This window comes from Amblyomma maculatum, unplaced genomic scaffold (genome assembly GCF_055883805.1).
Source record: "Amblyomma maculatum isolate TAMU_Amacu unplaced genomic scaffold, ASM5588380v1 scaffold_13, whole genome shotgun sequence".
NCBI classification, from domain to species: Eukaryota; Metazoa; Arthropoda; class Arachnida; order Ixodida; family Ixodidae; genus Amblyomma; species Amblyomma maculatum.
In genome coordinates, this window is record NW_028146738.1 from 9807670 (window position 1) to 9830422 (window position 22753).

At 45.4% G+C, this 22753-nt stretch overlaps 1 long non-coding RNA gene across 1 annotated transcript; it reads right to left on the reverse strand.

Moving 5' to 3' along the window:
* Positions 1-2862: 2862 nt before the first annotated feature.
* On the reverse strand, positions 2863-21905 carry LOC146172182 (uncharacterized). Its single transcript, XR_014702528.1, has 3 exons — positions 21851-21905; positions 18346-18446; positions 2863-2942 (listed from the first exon to the last, which is right to left on the reverse strand). It is a non-coding gene; the product is annotated as an uncharacterized LOC146172182 (long non-coding RNA).
* Between the last annotated feature and the right edge of the window lie 848 nt (positions 21906-22753).

The window sequence follows — 22753 nt, forward strand, 5'->3', positions numbered from 1 at the left end:
TATAACAAAATAACTCGCGATTTTTTCTGTTTACGGCGCGAAATATTAGTCAGTCGCATTTGCTGCGAAACGGCTCATATCAGCCTTTGATTTAAAAAATATTATTTGGTACTGATATCACAGAATGGGGTCTTAAGCTGGATTTTGCAAAACCCGAGAGTTCCTCGTATTCCCTCTGGACGTCTCCCCCTCCATCTCTTCATGAACACCATGCTATCGGGCAAAGCACAGTGCACGGAACCTTGAAACCAATTTTGCAGCGTTATAGTTTCTTATCCTAGCTCCTTCCTTAATTCCGCCCCGTAAACGTAGGCACCGTCAGCAGCACATACCTTGGCATGATGAAACGATGCTACACCCCGAAGCTAAGGGGTGCATATATAAGCAACAGCACCTCATTCTGATGGTGGGTGGTTATGTGACCCATATTAATCTCTACTGGGTTCCTTGACGCGAAGAAGTTTCAGAACACCTGAATTAGAGCAACGCTTTTACGCATGTCCTAAATTCTAGAATTGCAGTTCCGACTAATAATTATGGAAATATAAAACTTGACCTAAATGCTTCTAAATACAGAATGAATAAAATAATCAAATATGGGTAGGTGATTCTTGTGAGCGGAAAGTACACTTAATGTTTGTCTGACTAGGCTTCTAAAACGCATAAATGCCTCTACACATGAGAATTTTATTGAAACCCTAGCTCAGAGCGAGAACTGATGGGGTGTCATGAAACAGAGTGGCATTGCTGCCAGGCTAAATATACTCGTGCGCCTACTGAAAGGCGGCGGACTGTGCAGTACAAAAAGGGGGTAAGGTGTATAACTGTACACACGGGCTGCAAAAATAACCTACTGCGGCGACGCCGTCATGGTATTGCTTCCTTTGATGGCCGCTCTTGTAGTTTATTCATGGAAGTTTTCTTCTTTCGTCCTCTTTCAGCATGACCGCGTAAAAGACGGCTTCTTTCAGTGCCGCACTATGCGTTTCTCGGAAAATACGTCTTTGACTGGGAAAGCCTTTTTTTTTCCCCAGTGCGACGACCATTTCCTAGAAGCCCAAATGGTGTTTCTGAACACTTATTTCTCTGGCTGCACAATGGCGCTTCCTTATTTATCATTGTCTTCGCGTCCTTCCTTCCTCGTTCCAGTGTGGAATCGCGGTCCTCCGTCAATGTGACAACCAGCCGAATTTTTGCACAATCTTGCAGTTGGTTCCCTCATGCAGTGTGCTGGGGTCATATCACCGCTTTGATTAGAATAAGAATAAGAATAAGAATAATGTTTATTTAACATCTTGAGGATGTTGTGTGTGAGGAGAAGGTTTCTAACTGCTAAGGAGGAACAAGCAATGTTCTTATCGCTAGCTATCAAGTGAATAATATGGTTCAACTGCAGATAATTTTGCCGATGCTGAAACTGCGACACGCCGATAAATGAGAAAACTACCCACACCCGCAAGCTGTATTATATGTGGTGAGCAAGTAAATGCCCTTCTTACAAGATTGCCTGCTATCGCTTTACAGATGTAACAGAAAGGCAAAAGGCTGTTTTACACCTTGATAATATTCTCAAAAATGCTCTACCTCCAGCTAAAATGAAGACTGTATCCTTTTTTGCCCTTAAAGTTTCGCAAGAATAAAGCAAACATTCACGCACATTCAACTGAAGGAATTTTCCGGAACGTTGAATTACGGAGTGTGTGGTGCCTTGAAAATTAACTCTGATAATAGATCAACAAATAATCATTCCATCCACGGCAACTCATAACAAAGCACATTCATGGTGCCATATATGACACGCTGTGCACCAAACTGTTTGAACTGAAAACTTTAACAATATTGCAGAGAGATCTCGCCAACACCAAATCTTTCACACATAAAAAAAAACAAGTATAAGAAATCGATTGAGGCCCAAATATAAGCTGAGTTTGGAATGCTGCGTCGCTCATCAGAATGCCAGCGTGTGAACTAGCATTCCGAAAAGCATTCCAGAAAAATGTGTCACAATTCATTGCACTAATAAAGACACGCCGAACAAAATCCAACAGCACGGAAGCGGCAGTATTGGCCTCATTGCTGCAACCTCAATTTGTGCTTATAAATGAACAGCTTTTGCTGCAAGCGCTGTATGCAACCAGATATAAAAAGATAATAATAAACCTTTCTTACGTGGCTCAACATTGCGTTCGCTCTATTCTTTTTTTATGGTTGATTTCAACTTGCAGCGATGGCTAATTCAATTAGTTGCTCGCTTTGTTTAAACCCCCAGCCAGTCTCACGTTTTTTACTGCGCTAATCTTTTCAGAGAAAATTCATTCATGAAATGAACAATTTACATGCATCAATAATCCGCCTTTTTAAGCACAAAATTACCTATATGCTAACAAGGCATGCACTTTCTAGCGCTATTTAGGCCCAGTGCTGAGTGATGTGCCAGTTGTTGCTTTTTGTTTTCGGGGGGTGCCTTGCGCTCCTGAAAACCGCGCTATTGTGGCTCGTTCTGAACACGGGCTCTGGGCGCCCTTTTGCAACTTCGCGGCCTAAAATCCCTTTGAATTCGGCTTTTGGTGCTCTCGGTGGCTGTGGCGGCTGAAGTTCGCGAACACTTCCTCGAACAACATTTCAACACTACAGCGAGCTTTTCACTGTTCTCACTCGTATCATGCAATAGTCAGAATGTCGATGTGCAAAGTCATGACGAAGGTTCACAATAGTTGTCTTCACTGTTCAGTATTTTACTAAATGTTCTCAGCTTGATGATTTTACGCGTATAGCGGCTTTATTTAACTACCAACACGATTAGAGGGGACAAAATATCGAGGTGTGCAAAACTGAGAAGCCACTTGCCAGCAGGCTCCGTTCGTTGTTTTTCTTCTGCAGCAGGGAGCTGCGTCACCGCAGAGGTTGTGGGTGCTCGTTCCGGCCATCGAGAATCCACCTTACTGCATGTGAACGTGAAGATTTCAAGTGGCAACAGAGTGGGGTCGTGACAGCGCGGGTACTCCCACCTATACAGCATTCGCATAGTCATCGCTTCCTGATTTACGCATCTTATTCTACCACTCGCATTGCGCAAATAGATGCCATCGGTGTGCCCTCTATCTACATGTTGAGAAATCTGGCGGCGTGCAACTTAGCCGCACATGCTGCAAATGTACAACTATCCTTCGTTCGTCGCGAATAAGGAGTTCGTAATGCTACTTGCATCGACATTTTATCCGCTTCTTTTCTCCAAAAAGATGCAGCGGACAAGCGTCAACACTGACAAAATTAATCTGGAAATAAATCAGTTTAACCATACAGGACACACCTGCGCCATGATAAGAATGGCTAGCATCAAACATTGAAATCAGGACAAGCAAATACACTGTGTGTAATAAAAGGGCTAGCACCGCAGTCTCGACAAAACAATGGTGTTTGGGAATAGCAAGCGGGATTGGTCTCGCATAGTGCAGAACTATTCTATAGAGCGCAAGTTTTCAAACTGTGATGACTGGGACAGCACAACAGACGCCTAATAATCGCAACAAGTCGCGTAAAAGCCTCCTAACTCGCGGAAGCGCATACCGCAGCCTTTCAATATATATGGGTAGTTAATAAGAATATTGATATTCTATTTCTAAATGCGGCGGGTGCTTACGTGGAATCATTCTTTTTAATTAAGGGAGTAACTACTCCCTGACATCCACCCAAGTGCAACCATATGGCTACAAAGGAAAGCTTGTAAAGCTTTCTCAGCAACTTGGTAGTGCAGGAACTATTCGTCTTGATCCGGAGATCGGACCCGGGACCAAGGTCTTTCCGGGGCGGTCGCTCTACGAGCTCCGCTAACCAGGACGGTGAGCAGATCAGATGTAGGGTGAGATCGAACTGATCAATTACTCGAAGTGGGAACGGTGGTGATGAAGTATTTCGCGAAACCCCAAGGTAGACATGTAACAGACGAAGGTGGCTAGTTGGTGGTTGACTATGGAATGCATATTGGAACCGTGCGAAGCAACAGGGACGAAGAGAAGGCACAGGACAAAAACGCGTATTTTAACTAAGGTTTACTACACAGAAAACCACATTTATACACGTTTCCTAATCACAACTGATAAACAACAGACATCATATCGTACATGCGTAGTGATGAGAGTGGCACAAGTTAGCATTTAGACAGTTGAATTCCTTCATGGAAAGCGAAATTGAAGTAGTGCTTATGCAACGGCCATTCTCTTTCTTTATGCTAGAGCCTTCAAAAATGTCCCTGCTGAGCTGGTTCGGTAATTTGTTCGGCCCAATTTTTCCAACTTTTCCACGGAACCTGGCGACAATGGTTTGCCACTTCACCACCCCCGCCAATGGCTCAATGACTGCGCGGTGCTCCTGAAGTCAAACACTGAAGCAGCGTCCGGTTTGCCCTATGCATTAGTTCCCACATGTTAGGGTTATTTTGTTAAGTGTAGGAGTGAACCAGTTTACTTGCTTAGTGCGGCATTCGTTATTTTTTCTCTTTCCCTGCACTATATTGTACATGCTCGAAATCTTTTTGAGCGCCGTGAAGACCATTTCACATTTCATGCCCACTTTTTTTGAGGCGATGAGAAATCTGGTGCAAGTATGGCAAAGTCATAGGTCTCCAGCGTTGTGCTTCATCACATGGGAAGTGCATCGGTGGGCATCGAGCTTCCTTGGCAATTGCTTCTATCACAGAGGTGACCACCTCTCAAGGGAACCCAGGACTATTCAGTTGTTGTAACCGAAATTGCACGCTGTTCAGCATTTCATCTGGGTAATACTTATCAAGAGCAGCGCGCAGGCAGCTTTTTGCTTTTTTCATTTTACAAGCTTTGAATGAGCGGAATGATGGCTTAGGATCTCTTTTTTCTTAGCGAGGCTGGTACCTCTAGCACACCTGGGTTCCGCTAGTACCAGTGACAATACATATGTCCAAAAACTGCAAGCACCCTTGCGATGGCTACTCATAGCTGAAGCTCAACCCAAAGGCACACTCACTGAAGATTTCTAGAATTCGGTTCACTACCGGAATAGCCTCTTCTCAAGATACCCTTTTCAAGAAAATGGCATAATCATCCACATATCTAAAACAGCCCACTCGGCTAATACCGCTCACATGTGGGAACATAGGGCAAACTGAAAGTTGCTTGAATGTTCGACTTCATGAGCACCGCGCAACCGTTGATTCATTGGCGGGGGGCGGTAAACTGGCAAACCATTGTCGCCATTGCCGTGAGTGCACGCCCAGGTTCCGTGACAGGGATGTCCTGAAAAAAATGCCAAATCAGCTCAGCAGGGAAATTTTGGAAGCCTATAGCATAAAAAGCGAATGCCAGTTGCATAAGCACTGCTTCAGTTTCGCTTCCCATGAAGGAATTCAACTATCCAGATTCTAACTTGAGCCACGCTCGTCACCGCGTATGTATAATATTGCCACCTAGCGTTGCCAGGTGGCGAATGACTGAGGAGTGAAGGCAGACGAAGTGTCGCGCGTTTGCGTCTGTGCTGCTTGCTGCCGTTGTGTCTGAGCTAACCCCCTGTCGTATCCCAATTGGTATCCCGCATCATCGTGTATGTGATTTTCTGGTGGAGCTGCTGGGTAATACAATCACCTATGCAAGCGTCTCCATCTAAAGGACTTCGCGCCAGCCTTGTGCCATTGGACACCCCGGTGCATCGCTCCAATCGACGGCTCCAGGGACTGTCTTCGGAGCTTCAGCCATTAGCCGCCGCCATGACATCTTCATCTTTCATCTTTACTTTCACTGTGAGGTACATGTGCATGGATTATCAGTATTACAGAAGGAGGTCCCGAAGTATAAACTGTCCGGGGGACCTCCTAACTGTCCGGGGGACCTCCTAGTGCTTCTGCTCAGCAAGTAGCGGGCGTCGCACCAGCCTGTAACTACACCTAGCAGGCTTCTCGGGCACCGAAATCTTTCTATGGGGACCTCTTAGAGATTGTGGAGGACTGGTTTCTTCAGTTTGAACGTGGCGCTGCTTTTAACCAGTGGGACGATGCTGCCAAACTAGGGAACGTCTACTTCAGCCTTGAGGATGGCGCTTGTACCTGGTTCGAAAATCGAGAGCAAGTTTTAACATCGTTGCAGGAATTCCGTCGTCAACTGCTCGAGGCTTAGACCAGCGTGGATCGTCGCGAAAATGCAGAACGTGCCCTACCCTCTTGTTTCCAGATGCCGAATGAGAGTGTCCAAACGTACGTCGAGGACATGACGCACCTCTTGAGGTGAGCCGATCTCGCCATGCCTGGGGAAAAAAGGTTAGGCCCTTGGTGCGGGGTGTGAAAGATCCACTGTTCGCAGGCCTTGTGCGCAACCCACTGTCGACTGTCAACGGATTCCTTACTGAGGCTACCACAGTAGAAAGTGAGGTACAACAACGTGCCATGACTTATGATCGACCTTTCCGTAATGGCACAATCGCGGAATCCTTTGCATCATCCGAGCGGCATCCTGACGCTTTGCGCGAACTGATTCGCAGCGTCGTGCTCGAAGAACTGAGCAAGTTCTGCAAACCTCTGCAGCCATTGCCAGCTTCCTTTTCTGCTATAGTGCGAGAGGAGGTGTGACAGGCGCTCAAGAGCCCTCTTTCGCCTGTAGTGACGAGCCCGCCATAGCTGCCGGGGACCGACAACCATCCCACATATGCGGAAGATCTGCAGTCAGGCTCTCCCTTCACCGCCCCCATTCTCGCGCAGCCTACAGCTCCGCTGCCTTCGGTGCAGCCAGTGCAGTATTTTGGCGATCGTCCCCTGCCTCGATACCAAGCCGACATTTGGCGCACGTCTGACAGGCGTCCGCTCTGCGTCCAATGCGGTGAACGAGGACATCTCTACCGTGATGGTCCGTATCGACGCCTTGGTCTTCACGGCTTCCGCATCGACTCGCCTCCACCCCGGTTTGGTGAACAACCCAAAGTTATTGAAGAGTACCTGGCGGAGCAGCGTTCTTCATCTTGTTCTCAGCGTCAGTCCCGCTCCCTTTCACCAAGGTGCTCTTCGACGTCCACCCACGGCTGCTCGCGACAGGAGAAAGGCAGCTCATCTAGCCCTCATCGGGAAAACTGAAAACAGCGACTTTCGAGGGCGAGGCCGCTGGTAGTCGCTGCGTTGAAGACCTCCCGTTGTTGTCGCTTCGATCCGACTGAAGGCGGCTGGTACCGTCGTATAGTGAAGGCAAAACCGTTTTTCTGGACATTCCTGTTATTTTAGACGGTCGTGCATTAGTGGACACCGGTGCCGATTGTTCAATTTTGAGTGGCCGCATGGCGACTGCATTGAGCAAGGTGCTTACTGCTTGGCCAGGTGTGTACCTTCCAACCATCGTAGGTGATATAGGTGCTCCAAAGGAGATGTAAACGGTTCTTATTCAGACTAACGGATGCACGTTCGTCGTTAGTTGCGTCGTTTTGATTGACTGCTCCCGTTACCTTATCCTCAGCATTGACTTTCTGCGAGATTACGGAGCAGTTATTGACCTGCGAAATAGACTCTTCATATTTTCTATGACAGTCTGCGGAACAAGATAATAGCAGTCCTCGCAATGCGCACTTCGCGTTTTCGCTGAGACAGTCTCGCTGCCGCCGCGAAGCAGTGTTCTTGTGGAATTTACCTGTGACGATTCCCGTGCCGGCGATTTTGTAGCGGAGGCGAACCATTCACTCCTGCTTGCTCAAAGCATCTCCTGTGCTCGAAATTTATTGTCGCTTCACAATGGCTGGGCTGCGCTCCCTGTCACAATATTTTCTAATCAGCACCGGTACTTGTCTCCGGGAACTGCCATCGCTTTCGCTTACCCTGTTACGCACGATTGGGTCTGTTTGCATCCATGGTCGGCAGTCGAAAATGACAAACCATCGTTAGAAAGCATGAACATTAACTGCCACTTGTCGAAGGAGAAACCGCGGGCCTTAGAGCACCTGTTGCTGGACTTCAAACAATTCTTCGCTTCTTCCTCGAAGGTTCGTCTAATGCTCATCACACTACATCGCATCATTACTTACGACGACGCTCCGCTATACGACAACAGCCTTATCGTGTGTCTGCTAAAGAACGGGAAGTGATCCAGATGCAAATTCAGGAGATTCTGAATGATGGTGTTGTGAAACCTTCACAAAGTCTGTGGTCTTCGCCAGTCGTCCTGGCCAAGAAAAAGGAGAGCCCTCTCCAATGTTGCTTCGAATATCGAAAATTGAATAATGTGACAAAGAAACATGTATACTCGTTGCCGCGCACCAATTCTCAGTGGACAGATTGCGACGTGCAAAGTATATTTAATCTATTGATTTGAAAAGCGGCTATTGGCAAATCGAAGTGAACTAAAGAGATCGAGAAAAAACCGCATTTGTAACTCCAGATGGCCTATATGAATTCAAAGTACTCCCATTTGGATTGTGCTCTGCCGTAGCTACATTCCTAAGGATGATGGACACCGTCCTCACTAGCCTCAAGTGGCAGATCTGTCTTGTGTACTTGGACGACGTAGTTTTTCTCGACACATTTGACCAACACCTCGAACGTCTTCGAGCTGTTCTGGAAGCCCTCCGTTCTGCTGATCTCATGCTGAAGCCGCAGAAATGCCACTTCGGGTATACAGAACAGAAGTCTCTTGGCCATGTTGTGAGCGCTGATGGGGTCCGCCTGCATCCCGATAAGACTGCTGCCTTCGCATGGTTTCCCGTTCTAGCTACCAAGAGGGCTGTTCGGCGCTTTCTCGGCCTGTGCGCATAATATCGGCGGTTCATTGCGACACTTTTCTCCGGTTGCGGAAGCTCTGACGCGCCTCACAAGAAAGGACATCACTTTTTTTGGGGACTCTGAGCAGGAGATGGCCTTCTATTTGCTTCGCGAGCGCCTTCAAACATCCCATGTTCTGGCGCACTTCGATGGAGCGGCTGACACTGAGGTGCACACTGACGCCAGTAGTATCGGTCTTGGCACGATCCTTGTTCAGCATCAAGACGTGATTTAGCGAGTAATAGCCTATGCTAGCCGCACTCTCTCTCGGACCGAAACGAACTAATCCACCTCGAAAAAGGAATGCCTGGCGGTCGTGTGGGCCACTATGAAGTTTAGCCCCTATCTTTACGGCCGACTATTTAAAGTAGTCACGGACCATCATTGTCTTTGCTGGCTGGCAAATCGGCGAGACCCATCTGGATGGCTTGCACGCTGGAGTTTACGGCTTCAGGAGTTTGACATAACTATTGTTATAGGTCAGGCCGCAAACAGGAAGACGCCGACACGCTGTCACGAGCACCCGTTGACACTGGCGATGCTACAGCCGATGACGGTATCGGCTTTCTAGAAGCCCTCAGTGCATCTGAGCTCAAGAATCGATAAAGAGCTGATCCAGACATCCTTCCACTCATCGATTACCTGGAAGGGCGTGATACGACCCTCCCTCGACACCTATCTCGGCACCTTGGTTCCTTCTGTATGCGGCAAGTCGTCTTGTATAAAAGGAATTCCCAGGGCCAAGAAAGAGCTTACCTTCTGGTAGGGCCATGCGAGCTCCGTGCGGATATTCTCCTTGCTTACCACGAAGAAAAGACGTCTGGTGATTTGGGTTGCTCACGGACGCTTGTTCGAGTGCGCAATATGTATTACTGGCCAGGAGTCACCGCAGCTGTGGAACGTTACTTAAGTAGCTGTCGCGAATGCCAGCGCCGTAAAACACCGCCCCTGAAGCCTGCCGGATTTCTCAAGCCAGGTAAAACATCACGTATTCCATTCGACCGAATCGGCATGGATCTCTTTGGCCCTTTTCCTTTGTCGCAGGCAGAAAACAAATGGATAAATTAGTCGCTACGGACAACCTGACTCGATACGCTAAGACAAAGGCAATCCCTCATACCACAGCTTCCGAAATAGCCGAGTTTTTCATGCACGACATAGTCTTGCGGCATGGCGCCCCTTCCTACGTCATTACCGACATAGGGACAGCTTTTACTTCGCAGCTCATTGACCGCATATTTCAGCTGAATTGCACGACCCATGGCAAGACCACAGCGTGCCATCCACAAAGCAATAGTCTTGCCGAAAGGTTGAATAAGACGATTTCGGACATGTTGTCAATGTATGTCCTCGGATGAGCTGTGCTGCTGTACGTCACATTTACGTATAATACAGGCTTACAAGAAACAACGCGCTTCACACAATTTCGACTTGTTTATGGACGCGAAGTTCAGAGCATGTTTGACTCCATGCTCCCACGCCCAGATGATGACCAACTTTCTCCAGATGCCCAGCAATATGCTGTCCGCGCTGGGAAGCCCGCCAGCTCGAACATGTGCACATCGGGCGGCAGCAGACCTCTGACACGCGCATTACAACCTCCGGCAGCTCAAGGTTGACTACAAACCTGGGGTCACGTCTGGGTGTGGAAACCAGTTCGACGTCCAGGATTTTCAGAGAAACTCCTTTCCCGCTACTTCGGGCCTTACAAAGTGTTGCGCCGTATGAGTGACCTCAGGTATGAAGTTTTGTCCAGACGGCGCCGCACCACCAAAACGTCGAAAGCCCGGCTTGGACATTGCTGCACATTGTGCGGCTGAAGTCGTACTTCGAAACGATAGCGTACGGCCGCCCGCTGTGACCACTGTCTTGTTTTTCGCATCGTTCTTACCAGCCGTCTTCATTTTTTTTTAATTTTTTTTCGGAAGGGGAGGCGGGGGGGGGGGGGTAATTTCACCTAGCGTTGCCAGGTGGCGCATGACTGAGGAGTGAAGGCAGACAAAGTGTCGCTTGCGCGTTTGCGTCAGTGCTGCTTGCTGCCGTTGCGTCTGGGCTAACCCCTTCTGTGCATAACTGTGCATAACGTGCATAAATGTGGTTTTCCTTGTAGTACATGTTAGTTGAAGTTCCGTGCTTTTGTCCTGTGCTTTCTTCTCTTTGTCTCTGTCGCTTCGTGCGGTTGCAATATGCATTCTATACCCAAGGTGGAGTAGACCTATGTAGATCTACAAGGTGTAAAGAATAGTCAGTGGGTGGAAACCAGAGCGCTGCACTTAGTCTTTCCGGACATACGCGGTGAATACGGTAGTGTACACAGAGAACTTCTGTTGAACATACTCGAATCTGAAGGCATTGTTATAGAAGTAATTAATGACTAAAGGAAACGCACAGAGATAAAGTTGAAATTGCATGGGACCGGCTAAGACATACGCTAACTGTTTAGGTATGCAAAGGTCTTAGACAAGGATAACCACTATCAGTGCTGCTGATGATGATCTACTTGAAAAATATAACAAACAGTCGGCATGAAAGCAACCTTGATTTTAGTTTTTCGTATACGATAGTAGAACTAATGTAGAAGAAACGCTTCCATTAATAATCTTTGCGGACGACATTGTTCTATTAGCCAATAGCTGGGAGGATTTACAATCATTGGCTAATATTTGTGAATACGAGGGAAATGCCGTCAGCTTTACATTCAGCGCAATTAGGTCGGGTCAGATGGAATTCAATTATTTCAGTGATGAAAACCCTAAATAAAGGGGAGTGAGATGCGAAGCCAGGCAGGATGTAAATATAAATATAGGAATAAATGAAGGACAGGTGTACATAGAAACATGAACAGGCCACCAAGGCGAAGGGACAAATAGATGCCATGATAATGAAGCACAAGGAATTATGGTGGTACACACGATATGAAATGCTTAAGGTTATTTGGAAAGGAATAATGGTACCAGGGCTTACAATAAAGAACGCGGTTTTGTGCTTATGGGGAGAAGTCCAATCGAGGTTAGACATAAATCAGGGATCATTGCGAAGGTCAGAACTTGGAGCCAACAGCAAAACTACAAACGAAGCAATACAGGGCGACGTGTGGGCTAGGCGTCTTTCGAGGCACGAGAGGCTCAGAGCAAACTATCTTACCAAGAGCGACTCAGGAACGTGGACGACAATAGGTGGGTAGCTGAAGTATTTAAATACTTGACACCCGAGTGCAGTTGTTCGCAGATGATTGTGCCTTGCACACCAGTGTAATGTGAAACAGATTCCACACAGCTCAGGATTGACCTCAGATCCATTGAGAGTTGGTGCAGCATCATTAGAATGTCCCTAATGTTAAAAAATGCATTCAAGTTTGCTTCATCAGGAAAAAAGAAAGAAATTGTTATATAAATATTCCCTCAACGGAGAAATATTTCAATCAATGCGACGTATAATTATCTAGGTGTTATTTTGTCCGCAGATGGTACATGGTAAGCGCATGTCACCATGTTTCGCAAGAAATGCAGGTAGACCCCACAGTTGTCTCCAGTGCAATTTAAGGCATGCGCATAGGGAGGCTAGGGAGGTAGCGTACGAAACATACGTCAAGCCCATCCTTGAGTATGCCCACACTGTGTGGAATTCATTCTACAGTATTCATGGCTAGATGCTTGAGCGCATACAATCTGCCGCTGCGCGATTTGTCATTGGCGTCAACGACCACTTCCTTAACATAAGTAAAATGAAAAGCAATTGGGCTGGGTGTCATTGAGTGAAGACCACAGGACTCTACGTTTAAAGCGCTTTTATAAAATTTATCATGATCAAATAGGAGTTTCATCCACAGCATATTTGCACCCCCTCGCATTATGTATCTTCTAGAATTGATCATTGTCACAAAGTGCGACCGTATAGCTGAAAGACAAATATTTTCTAGTATTATTTTTTTGTACGAAGCACCAAGGAATCGAATGCACTGCTAAGTGAAGTAGTGAGACGAAGCACGGCGGATTTGTTTTATATAGACTTGCATCCCCAGCAATTATGCCTTCTTGGAGCTGCGGGTTTTGACAGAATAAAGAATAAAAATACTTATACAAAAAGGGCATTGACTCACAGTGGCAGAAAAGAACCAGAAAACTAACAAATAAGTATTTAGGAAGACAGGGCAGATAAATAAAGAACATTAAAAGACATGTAAAGACACAGAGGCTGGAAATTGAATAATTCAATTGAAAAGAAGCCGCCCTAAGACATATATAGAAAATGAAAAAACCGAATTAAGAAGGAAAACATTTATGACACCTCAGTGGCCTTCTCCATGAAGCTAGATCAGGCTGTCTTAGAACTCTAAGCTACAGAAGGAAGTTTAATTGAGATTAAACTTGTGCTATGTGCTGTAGATGCAGAGGAAAGTTTAACATCTTATTGTGGAGGGTGGCAGTATCGATCCATATGTGGATGCTGACTAGTCGCTCCAGTGTCTTGGCCCAAGGCTCTGGAGTTCAGAGGGGACAAAGGAAGCATGAATAAATACGCGGTAGAGGTTAACAAGAGACGTTTGAAAGATTGGTGGATAAATAGCAGGGAGCATGACAGCTAAATTGCAATTAAACTAGGATATTTAATAATAACCTATATATAAAATTAAAATCGTTAATGTTAAAGAGTTATACAAGTTAAAAAGCATAAAAAAGAAAGGCTGAGCATACTGATGAGTTTCTGACCAAACTCCAATAAGGATGCTCTTCAACAGCCATTTATTCTGGGGTAATTACTCAATGATATCCACCCATGCGCAGCCGTATTTGTTTCTTTATTACAGTGCCTCAAAGACCCCAGGAGTGCAGGGTTTTACGTGAGAGGTGGGCTTCACAGGATTGTGGCGATTAACAAAAAAATTGTTCAATTGCGGTTTTGAAATGGTTTGGTTAGAATGAAAGACAATGTGAGACGCAAGATCGTTCTAGTCGACAAAAATGAAGGGAGGTGCCTTGTCATTTGGCCGTGTGGCAGAGAAACAGCAAAGGTGTGGCTGATGAGACTGGAATCGGCGTGGTGGCTAGGTGAAAATGCATGGTAAAATGTATGAAATAAACAGAGTGTAGATATTTTACGGAGTGCTTGCAAGCTTGGTAGACCGGCATTAGCTTTTAAATTAGTGACGCTAGTGTCGCGAAAATAGTCAGAGAAGATAAATCTAGCTGCATGGTTTTGGCTTAATTCAATGGTAGATATCAGGTTTTTAAGACATGGTCCCACAATTCGCAGGCGTATACTCTAGTTTGGGCCTTACAAGAGTTACATGAGCGAGATGTTTTACAGAAGAAGGTGCCTGAGCTACGTTACTTTCGCAAAAACATCGTTGGTAAACAAAAATCGTCCCGGTCCGGGGATTGAAAATGGGACCACCGGTTTTTCGTGGCAGTAGCTCTACCATCTGAACTACAAGGGCGGTCAGCAGATCAGACGGTAGGTTGAGAGTGAATTGATCAATAACTCAAAGTGGAGACGGTGTTGATCGGATATTAAGGGAAAACCCCAAGGTGGAGTGGATTTATAATTCAGGAAGTAATTACTCATTGACATCCACCCAAGCGAAGATGTTTCTGCGAAAGCGGTGCAGTTTTCTTTTGTTGCCATATGACTGCGTTTGGATGGATGTCGATCAGTAATTACTCTTTTAATTATAAATCTACTTCACTATAGTTGTTTCCGAGAAATAATCGATCAACACCACCATTCCCACTTCGAGTTAGAGAGCAATTCGCTTTCGCCCTACCATCTGATCTGCTGACCGCCCTGGTTAGCTCAATAATAAAGAGAAAGTCCTGATTAGGTCATTTGATAGAGCTACTGTCTGGAAAGGCGGCGATCCCGGGTTCGATTCTCGGGCTAGGGCGAATTTTTCTTTAAATACGAGGTTCATGAGAAAGCTGTTCAGCTTTCCTTTGTAGCCATATGGCTGCGCTTGGGTGAATGTCAAAGAGTAATTACTCTCTTAATTATAAATATACTTTACCATAAGGGTTTCTCCTAAATAATCGATCAATCATTCTTCTTTACGATCGCCATCATCCTCGTCATACCACCATCACTACACCCAGTGCAAGAAACCTTCCTTTCATATATTCTGCTCCCATTCACACACCTAATATTCTGTCCTCCCTTATTACACTTGCCTTCCATTAGAATCTAGTCTCTCACCCGTAGAAACTATCGGTTATTTACTTTCGTGTTATAGGACATGGCCATGCCAATTTCTCCTCCTTCAGTTTTGAATACAATGCATTAATTTGTGTTTGTTCCTTTACTCATTTGGCCTGCTTGCAGTTTCTTAACGTTACACCTATTTTTTTCTTCCGTAGCTCTTTTCGTGGTTATCAATTTAAACTGCACTCTCTTGGCTACCTTCCAAACTTCTGCCTTACAGGTGGGTACAGGTAAAATAGACCTGTTATACAGCTTTCCTTTGTGAGAATGCTGATAACCCGCTTCTGATGATCCCATAGTACTTGCGGCATGCGCTCCATTCTAATCTGTTTTAATAGTTATTACCCTTCTGTGGTCTAGACCTCCGGCCCCTACCTAAGCAGACTTATTCCCGCACTACTTGGAGTCTCTCGCCACCTTCCGCAAACTGCCGCGTTTTGCAAGAGTGTTAGACTTTAGTTTTCTGCACATTTCTGTTTTCTCTTCTTTATTAAAGTTTATTCATTGTACTCTCAATAGCGCGGACTACCCAGCGCTGCAGTTGTCCTTTCCTTCAACGAGTGTCCTTGCGCTAGACTAGCAGAATTGTGGAGTTGCTCTCGGGAAGTCGGCGTACAGTATTGGTTAGCGCGCTTGGCTGGGGCATGGAAGGCTGGTAGTTCGAGCTCTGGCATGGACACGATTCACTCGTTTTTCTTATTCCCTTTCTGCTGATCCAACATCTATTCCACAGCTTGTTGAATACCCTTTCCACGCCGCTCACAGGGCAAGAAATGTTCCCGCATTATTGAATTTTCTCTCCTATTTCTAGAACCGATCTCATTTCGAACAGTGCCTGGCTTTCAAACTGCTTATTTTCTACCTTGATATTGTCGTCGCCTATATTCGGCGTTTTTACTTTGCCAATTGCCGTTTCCTACGTCTTCATCGAAGCTTTCGAATTGCTAGCCATCATGGCTACATGTAGCTCCGTAGGCTTGTACAGCCTTCAATTTTTAGCGGTTATTTAGGTCGACGACGGTGTCTGCACCTTCTCATTCATACCATACAGCCATATGTATAGGTATAAACATGTTAACAGCTATATATTCCTCTACCAGATTGCCTAGATTTCTTCTCTCCGCTAATCTTGGCCCGTAGCATATTGCATAGCCTTCCTATAGTGCAGTACATGCTCCATGTCTCTGTCTAACTTCATCCTCGAAGAGCACCCACTAGATACAGTTAGCACCCTCCGCTGCGTCGCCAGCCTCGCCACCATCGGGATGAGTTGATCCGCAGCTGCTGGGGACTGGGGGCAAGGCGTTTAGTGTAGTATTCATAGAGCAGGTGATTGCCAGTATTACACCACGACAGCCAAATAATCCTGCTCAGGTGAGAGCGTGCCTTTCCGGCATTTGTCTCCATTGTCCGGCTCCAACGCAGCTTGCTCACAGAATTCCACCGACACGCGGCTTTTTACTTAATCCGGTAGAGATTCCGGTGGCCGAATGCATTTAGTTAAAGGGACACCGAAAACATATAAAATTCAGTTCTTAGCCATTGATTCGAGCATTCTAGCGATACAAACAAAATCTCAGCTGTAAGCTAAGTTTTTAAACGTTGGAAAAAGTCTAATATTAGGTGAAGAAACTGTATTAAACACACTTTGCGAATGTCCACTCTGGTTGTCTTGATGATACGCGTACAGTGATTGGCTTGAACATGCCTGTGGCATCGTCGGGAGCACGAACGAAGTGAATATGTTGCAACTCTGGACGCCCGCAGCTTTTGACCCCAGCGGCCTATTAAGCGAACATTATGTCCCTAGTATGAACGCCGAATTTTACCAAGAAAATAAATGGCTTCTAATTTCCCCTTCATAATAGAAAGTACGCTTTTCACCATTGCTGAAAGAGGGTGGCCATAAAATAGAATGTCGGAGGAACAAACTGGCAGCCTTGGAGACATCAGGCATTTCGAACACTAAACGAATTCATCAAATAGGCACTTTTAATGTGTATATGGCTCTTTTAATCAGAAGTGTGGTTCCTTGGTTCAATGATGAGTTCAGAGACAGTGTGAGTACCGTGACACCTCACTGCTTAAGGCAAAACATATGCTGTTTTTTGTCCTATAGAGCAGATATATCAGTCTAAAACAAATAAACTCCTATATATGCTTAGGAATTTCCTCATAGGAAAGCAATGCCTGCTGCGGATGCTCGTGGAGCTCAGTGCAACTGCTCGAGCACTGAATAGTGTTACAGCATACACCTTCGGTCTGCCTCCCAGTCACAACATTTGCGGTAGCGTAGCTGATAGCAACTCACGAAGAAGCACCCGAATTCTTCTGGTTGAAACTGTAATTCTCACCATAGAAACAAACCACGTGTATTTTCTTGCAGAATATGTGAAGCGAAGAATCCTTCTTGGAAGAGATGCGTTTAACTGCGGCCAAAACGCTGCATGGGTGAACTCCTGCTTGCTGTCATGCTTGGAAAATTCAATTTGATTTATTGATCGATCGATTCATTGATAGATAGATTGTTTTATTGATAGATTGTTTTAGAATTTGACTTAATTTGTCGGGAATGTTTTTCCGAGCAGGCTGCCAGACAATGCGCTGTGTTAAGCAATTTAAACGGCTGTTGGTGACTCTCATCATGATGAAAAGCGTCTGAATAGACTGAATAACTGACTAAATAATAATCAGTTATCACAGCGTAATGGTTAGTTTCCATATAGCAACTTCATAGCGGAAGACAAGACGTTGCCATACACGTTTTTGAAACGAAGAAACCTTCTGGAAGCGCGATGACATATCTTGCTCTTTTTTTTTTCAACAAGGTCTCCGCCTTTGTGCATGAGGCACGAAGAAATTTCGGTTTGAATGTCTGCTGCTGGTTCTCCTTAAATTAATGATGGTTATGTACTCTGGCATACTTTATACTTGCTTCGTCGGTCGCAAAATGACAGCCACTCAGCTGGGGATTCTCGTCATCTTCCTTGCCCACACGGTACTATTAAAATGGGCGCAGTAGAATAATACCACACGACGTCAGCGCATGGAACTCCTATCTCAGTAAGGCACTCATTTTAGCTTTCCCGCGGGAGAGAAGATCAGTTTTCGGCGCGTTGCACAGCTTCAGAAGCTAATATTTCCTTCTTTCGAAAAGGCATATGACCTCTCTTTGTACGTGCTTACCAATTCAATATTGGTGCTAACCACCAGATGTTGTAAATTCAGATCAAATATTTTGTATCAGTAGGGCAGCAATTTTTTCACATAAAGTGTTCGCCAGAGAATCTTGATGAACCACGCCTGTCGTGCCTCCGTACTTATCCTCAACTGTGCTGAGCGAGGCTTTTGAAGTTATGCACATGCGCTATTGACAAAACGCGCTTGTTGCTTACCAGTGGATGCCGTCGAACGTGGCCTTTTTAGGTGGAAGCGGAGGAGGGGTTCGGCGGCCGCCAAAAAGTAACTGTTCCTCCAGCGGTATTATCTCCCTGCTCTGAAAGGCAAATATACTTGCAATGAATTCCTCGCGTCGTAGTTAGTTTAAATGAATGCTGTAACCACTACGTCTAGAGAATCTCCAACTTTCCTAGTATTCACATTGAAGCTACTGTGCTTCTCAGCAAGCAGGGAACGTAATCCGTTAAGTAGTTCATCTTCCCTAAAAAGGTCGCAGACGATGATGCAAGCAGTGTTAGTTACGAAATAAGGCTTCTGCACATTCAAGAGTTATGCGGATTATCAGCAATGTTCTTCTGAAGCCTGATTACTCATTTTCTCTGCCGGCGCACTTGACGGCGCGACGATAGTTGTAAAATCTACCGATTAGTACACGTTTGGCGCCAATAAACAAGTACTCTAGGCAAAAGATTCGGAGGTACTCGTTGTGGCACTGTACAAACTCATTAAACCACAAGGCAGCTCAGCGCAAGAACCTAATAACCCGGAAGTCAACCGGCTATAAAACATACGTTCCTACTTTACTCTATCTTGGCCCCCCTCGCAGCTTCTGCCATTTTCTCTTGTGGTAGCGGGCATTAAATGGTGGCCGTTCAAATCCACAGGGTGACTTCATTGTGTTAGCAACAGGTACAGAAGAACGGAAATTTTAGCCAGTTGGTGCAGGGACTACAGGGACTTTAAATAATGATCTTCCTTGATAAGAAAACATCCCTCTAATATATTCTACAGGACCAACTAACCAGGGAGTTATTTGAAGCATATCATATTCATAGAAAAGGGGACAGCCATCGGTGCTTCTGCAGGATTGTATATCTGGATTAGCATGATTATACTGCTCCTTGTTTGGGGGCGTCCTTGAAAAAATGTATATCACCTCCGATCTCTTTTCAATAAACCTCAAGTCAGCGCCGTTATTCTCTTCCTCTGTCTCAAATAGCGTTTTTTTTTTATTTAACGGCATGTAAATAACGCTCGAAATACAACGTATTTAGAAGTATGCCTTATGCGGGGTTTTCGAGCTTTTATAATTTTCTGTGCAATGCAGGGCAGACTGAATGTACAGACACTTGGTGCATTAGTTTTGGTTTTGATTGTTTGCTTCTCGCAAAACTATTATGGTAACCCAATGAGTTGCTTCCCCTGCGGTACAAACGCTTCGCCCATTGATATGCAATTAATCCAGTTGTGTGCCAGCCACGGCCATACAGCGCTTTTTCACCACTACTGCAGTCTACACTGCATCTGTTCTCTGCAATGCATGTCGTCTCCACACCCCTGTCATCTTGTACACCTCAGCTATGCCTTTTATCACGTTTTTATTGTTTTCTACCCGTCTTAACAATGCGCCTATCAGCTTGCTTCGAATGATAAGGCGCTGCCTGCACTTTCCCTGAAGATATTTCCACCATTTTTGATTATTTTCGTGCCGCTGCAGAAATTGTTTACACATGGCCGTTTACAACTTGCGCGTGATACGTCTGTTTGTCTGTGTAGATACACACAGGGAGGCTGCGAATACATAATAGAGCTTGATGCACATATGAATAATTACTAATATAATAAGTTTTCTTTATTTCAGGTGAGAATATTGAATTGGAAAATTTAAGATCATCAGGGACCTTAATATGAAAAGTGAGCTGCGTTATGAAATTCCTACAATTGGTAGCGTGGTTCGAAACTTCGAACGCCGAAAATGTATATTTAAAGTTTCGTTCATTTGGGTTTACCACTTTGGCCATCAAGGTAACGGCGTCTTTTTGCGTTCCTTATGCATCAAGTGCAGCTGCCGTTTCTGTGATTGACGATTCAGAAATTGTTAGTGGTTTCGGAGATATTGCCACGCGTAACGAAGTGAAATTATGTGATGCGCGAAGGCACATAAATGACGGTAAATGAATTTTCAAATAAACTTTATATATTCGATATTTTAAACACACTGGAGATTGATAAAATATAAAAGCGATGCTCACCTTTGATATCGATGATCTTCCATATTGCAATGTATAATTTCCTTTAAAATACAAATTAAAAAGCTGACTCGTTAATTTAAATATTTGATTCTCTAGCCTCCAATGCCTGGCCCGTAAGTATACATCATGTCTGCTTTGCTGTAAAACCCGTTTACTCAGACAGCACCGACGTCTTTCTCGGTGTTCTATTCGTATTGTTTTGTAACTAAACTGGGAAACGGTTTAAAAGCGCACCCTGTATTCCTCTTTCTTGAGAAAGCAACCTGCTATTCGTGACGTAATGATTTCTATCAGTTCGAGCCTAATTATTCTCAATGCAATTTTCCTCGTGTGGTCCGAATCTTCGACTATTACTTGCCCTTACCAGTACTTGACAATCTTTTCTAAATGGCTCTTCGAAGTACTCAGTTCTTACACGTGTTGTGAATGGTTAGGCGCACTTGATCTCGGGCTTTAAGGTTATGAAGCGACAGAGCTAATGACTCCGTCTGCGGCCTTCTAAGCTCATCAGTAATCCTTATTGTCCTGCTCGATACACACATTCGTTAGCGCATCGTCATAAGAAACCTTGTTATGTTAAATTTTATCCGATGTAGATAACACATAACGTAGCTGTACAAATGAGAGTAAGTGACCTGGGGGCAGCGTGCCTCGTTCTGGAGTGTTGGAAACCAATCTCACCTCTCAAAGGAAAAGTTGGCAGTGGCTACCAATTCTGCAGTGCCATGTTATCTCGTGGAGCCGCCGCACATACCAGTCAGTGCACGCCCATGCCGACAACCATTTTTCTCTTACTACGCCAATGGCTACAACAGCGACAACGCCGAATTTTCTGTAGAACGGTCGGGGCCTTTAGAGGTATCCCCTAAATAGAGACAACACGCACACGCACAGGGAAGCGCAAGTGGGTAATGTTGGCATTGAGTTTAACGTTTCATTGATGCACTTTCATTCCAAGTGCACCCAATTTAGCATTCTCAAACAAGTAGAAAGCAGTTAGGAAAACAGCAATATACATGTTTCAAGCCCTTTCTGAGTCCTACCGGCTGACCACTTCAGCTTATGTGCTCTGTGTTTAGGTTTGAGCTGTGCTCTTGATGGCCACGTTTGTGTTCCACTCGGTGAGTGAGTGCCTTTTTGCTTCACCGTCCTCGGTATATATTTTTATTCTTTTTATGCGCGTGGCCTTTTTAGTGCAATGTGTCTTGACTGGAGCATCGCTGATGCCCTTCGCGCAAATAATTGCCACATGCAACGCTTCGCTAAGTTCACGCTACTTCTCCCGGCAATGCAAGGCGCCGAAGCCCAATTCAAATTCTAGCTCATATTAACTCGCCAGGTAGCCAAATTCATTCCGTCCCGTGTCACTGTAAATCGACGATTCATTGGGAGGCCGCCTGGCAGGTTCGCTATTTTCATAAAATATGACTCTGCATTAACTCACCTAGCGTTCCACACAGTTTCTTACCCGTGCATGAACATGCCTGAGAAAGGCCGCCTGGCGCCTGGCCGCAATCCGCGATGCCCGCCGGCTTCCTACTGGAACCAGCCCCTTCGGTGCAGTCTTCTGGGGGGCAGAGCCTGTATGCAGGACAAAGTCTTCAGTGTGCGCGTCACAATAGCTGCGGCACCTTTGCTGTCAACTCAGTCTCACGGCCAATTCTGACTGCTCTTGTTAAAGGGCGACTTCCTTAAATGCGCTCCAAGCATGCACGAGCAGAAAGCTCAAAGCGTATAGCTGCAATTGCTCCAACTTTGCACCACAGAGCTGTGTATTGTTTTAAGCGCGGCAATTCTCTACATAATAATAGAGAGATGTAGCTTACTATGATCCGCGATCCGCTGCCGTGATCCGCCACCGTGCGTTCCAATGCGCATGCCCAGATCCCCTTGACTTCGATAGATGGCGCCACATACTTGATGTCGGCACATAGACCTTCCGCGTCTGGACCGATCAGCTTGTGCGCGCCGCCAACGCGCTGAAGAGGGTCACGTTGGCGGACCGTGGATTACGTTAAGCTACATCTCTGTAATCACTCAGTGAAACGGTTAGCGAATATCATTTACGTTTTTCAGCAAATACATTTACCGCAAGCGTTAGGGAGGCATTGTTCTCAGGTTTTTCATCAAGATGTATCGATTTTGTATGGCATATTTCTTAGGCACTTATCACAAAAGGAAGCGTCATGTATATATATATATATATATATATATATATATATATATATATATATATATATTGTCACCAACACACGTAGCAAGCAGCAGACCAACATAGCTGGCCCTTTTTAATGAAGCGAAGCTCGAGACAGACGAGGACGACGCCCAGCCACGCGCCAAGACATTGGGCCACTCGGTGACTCCAGAAGAT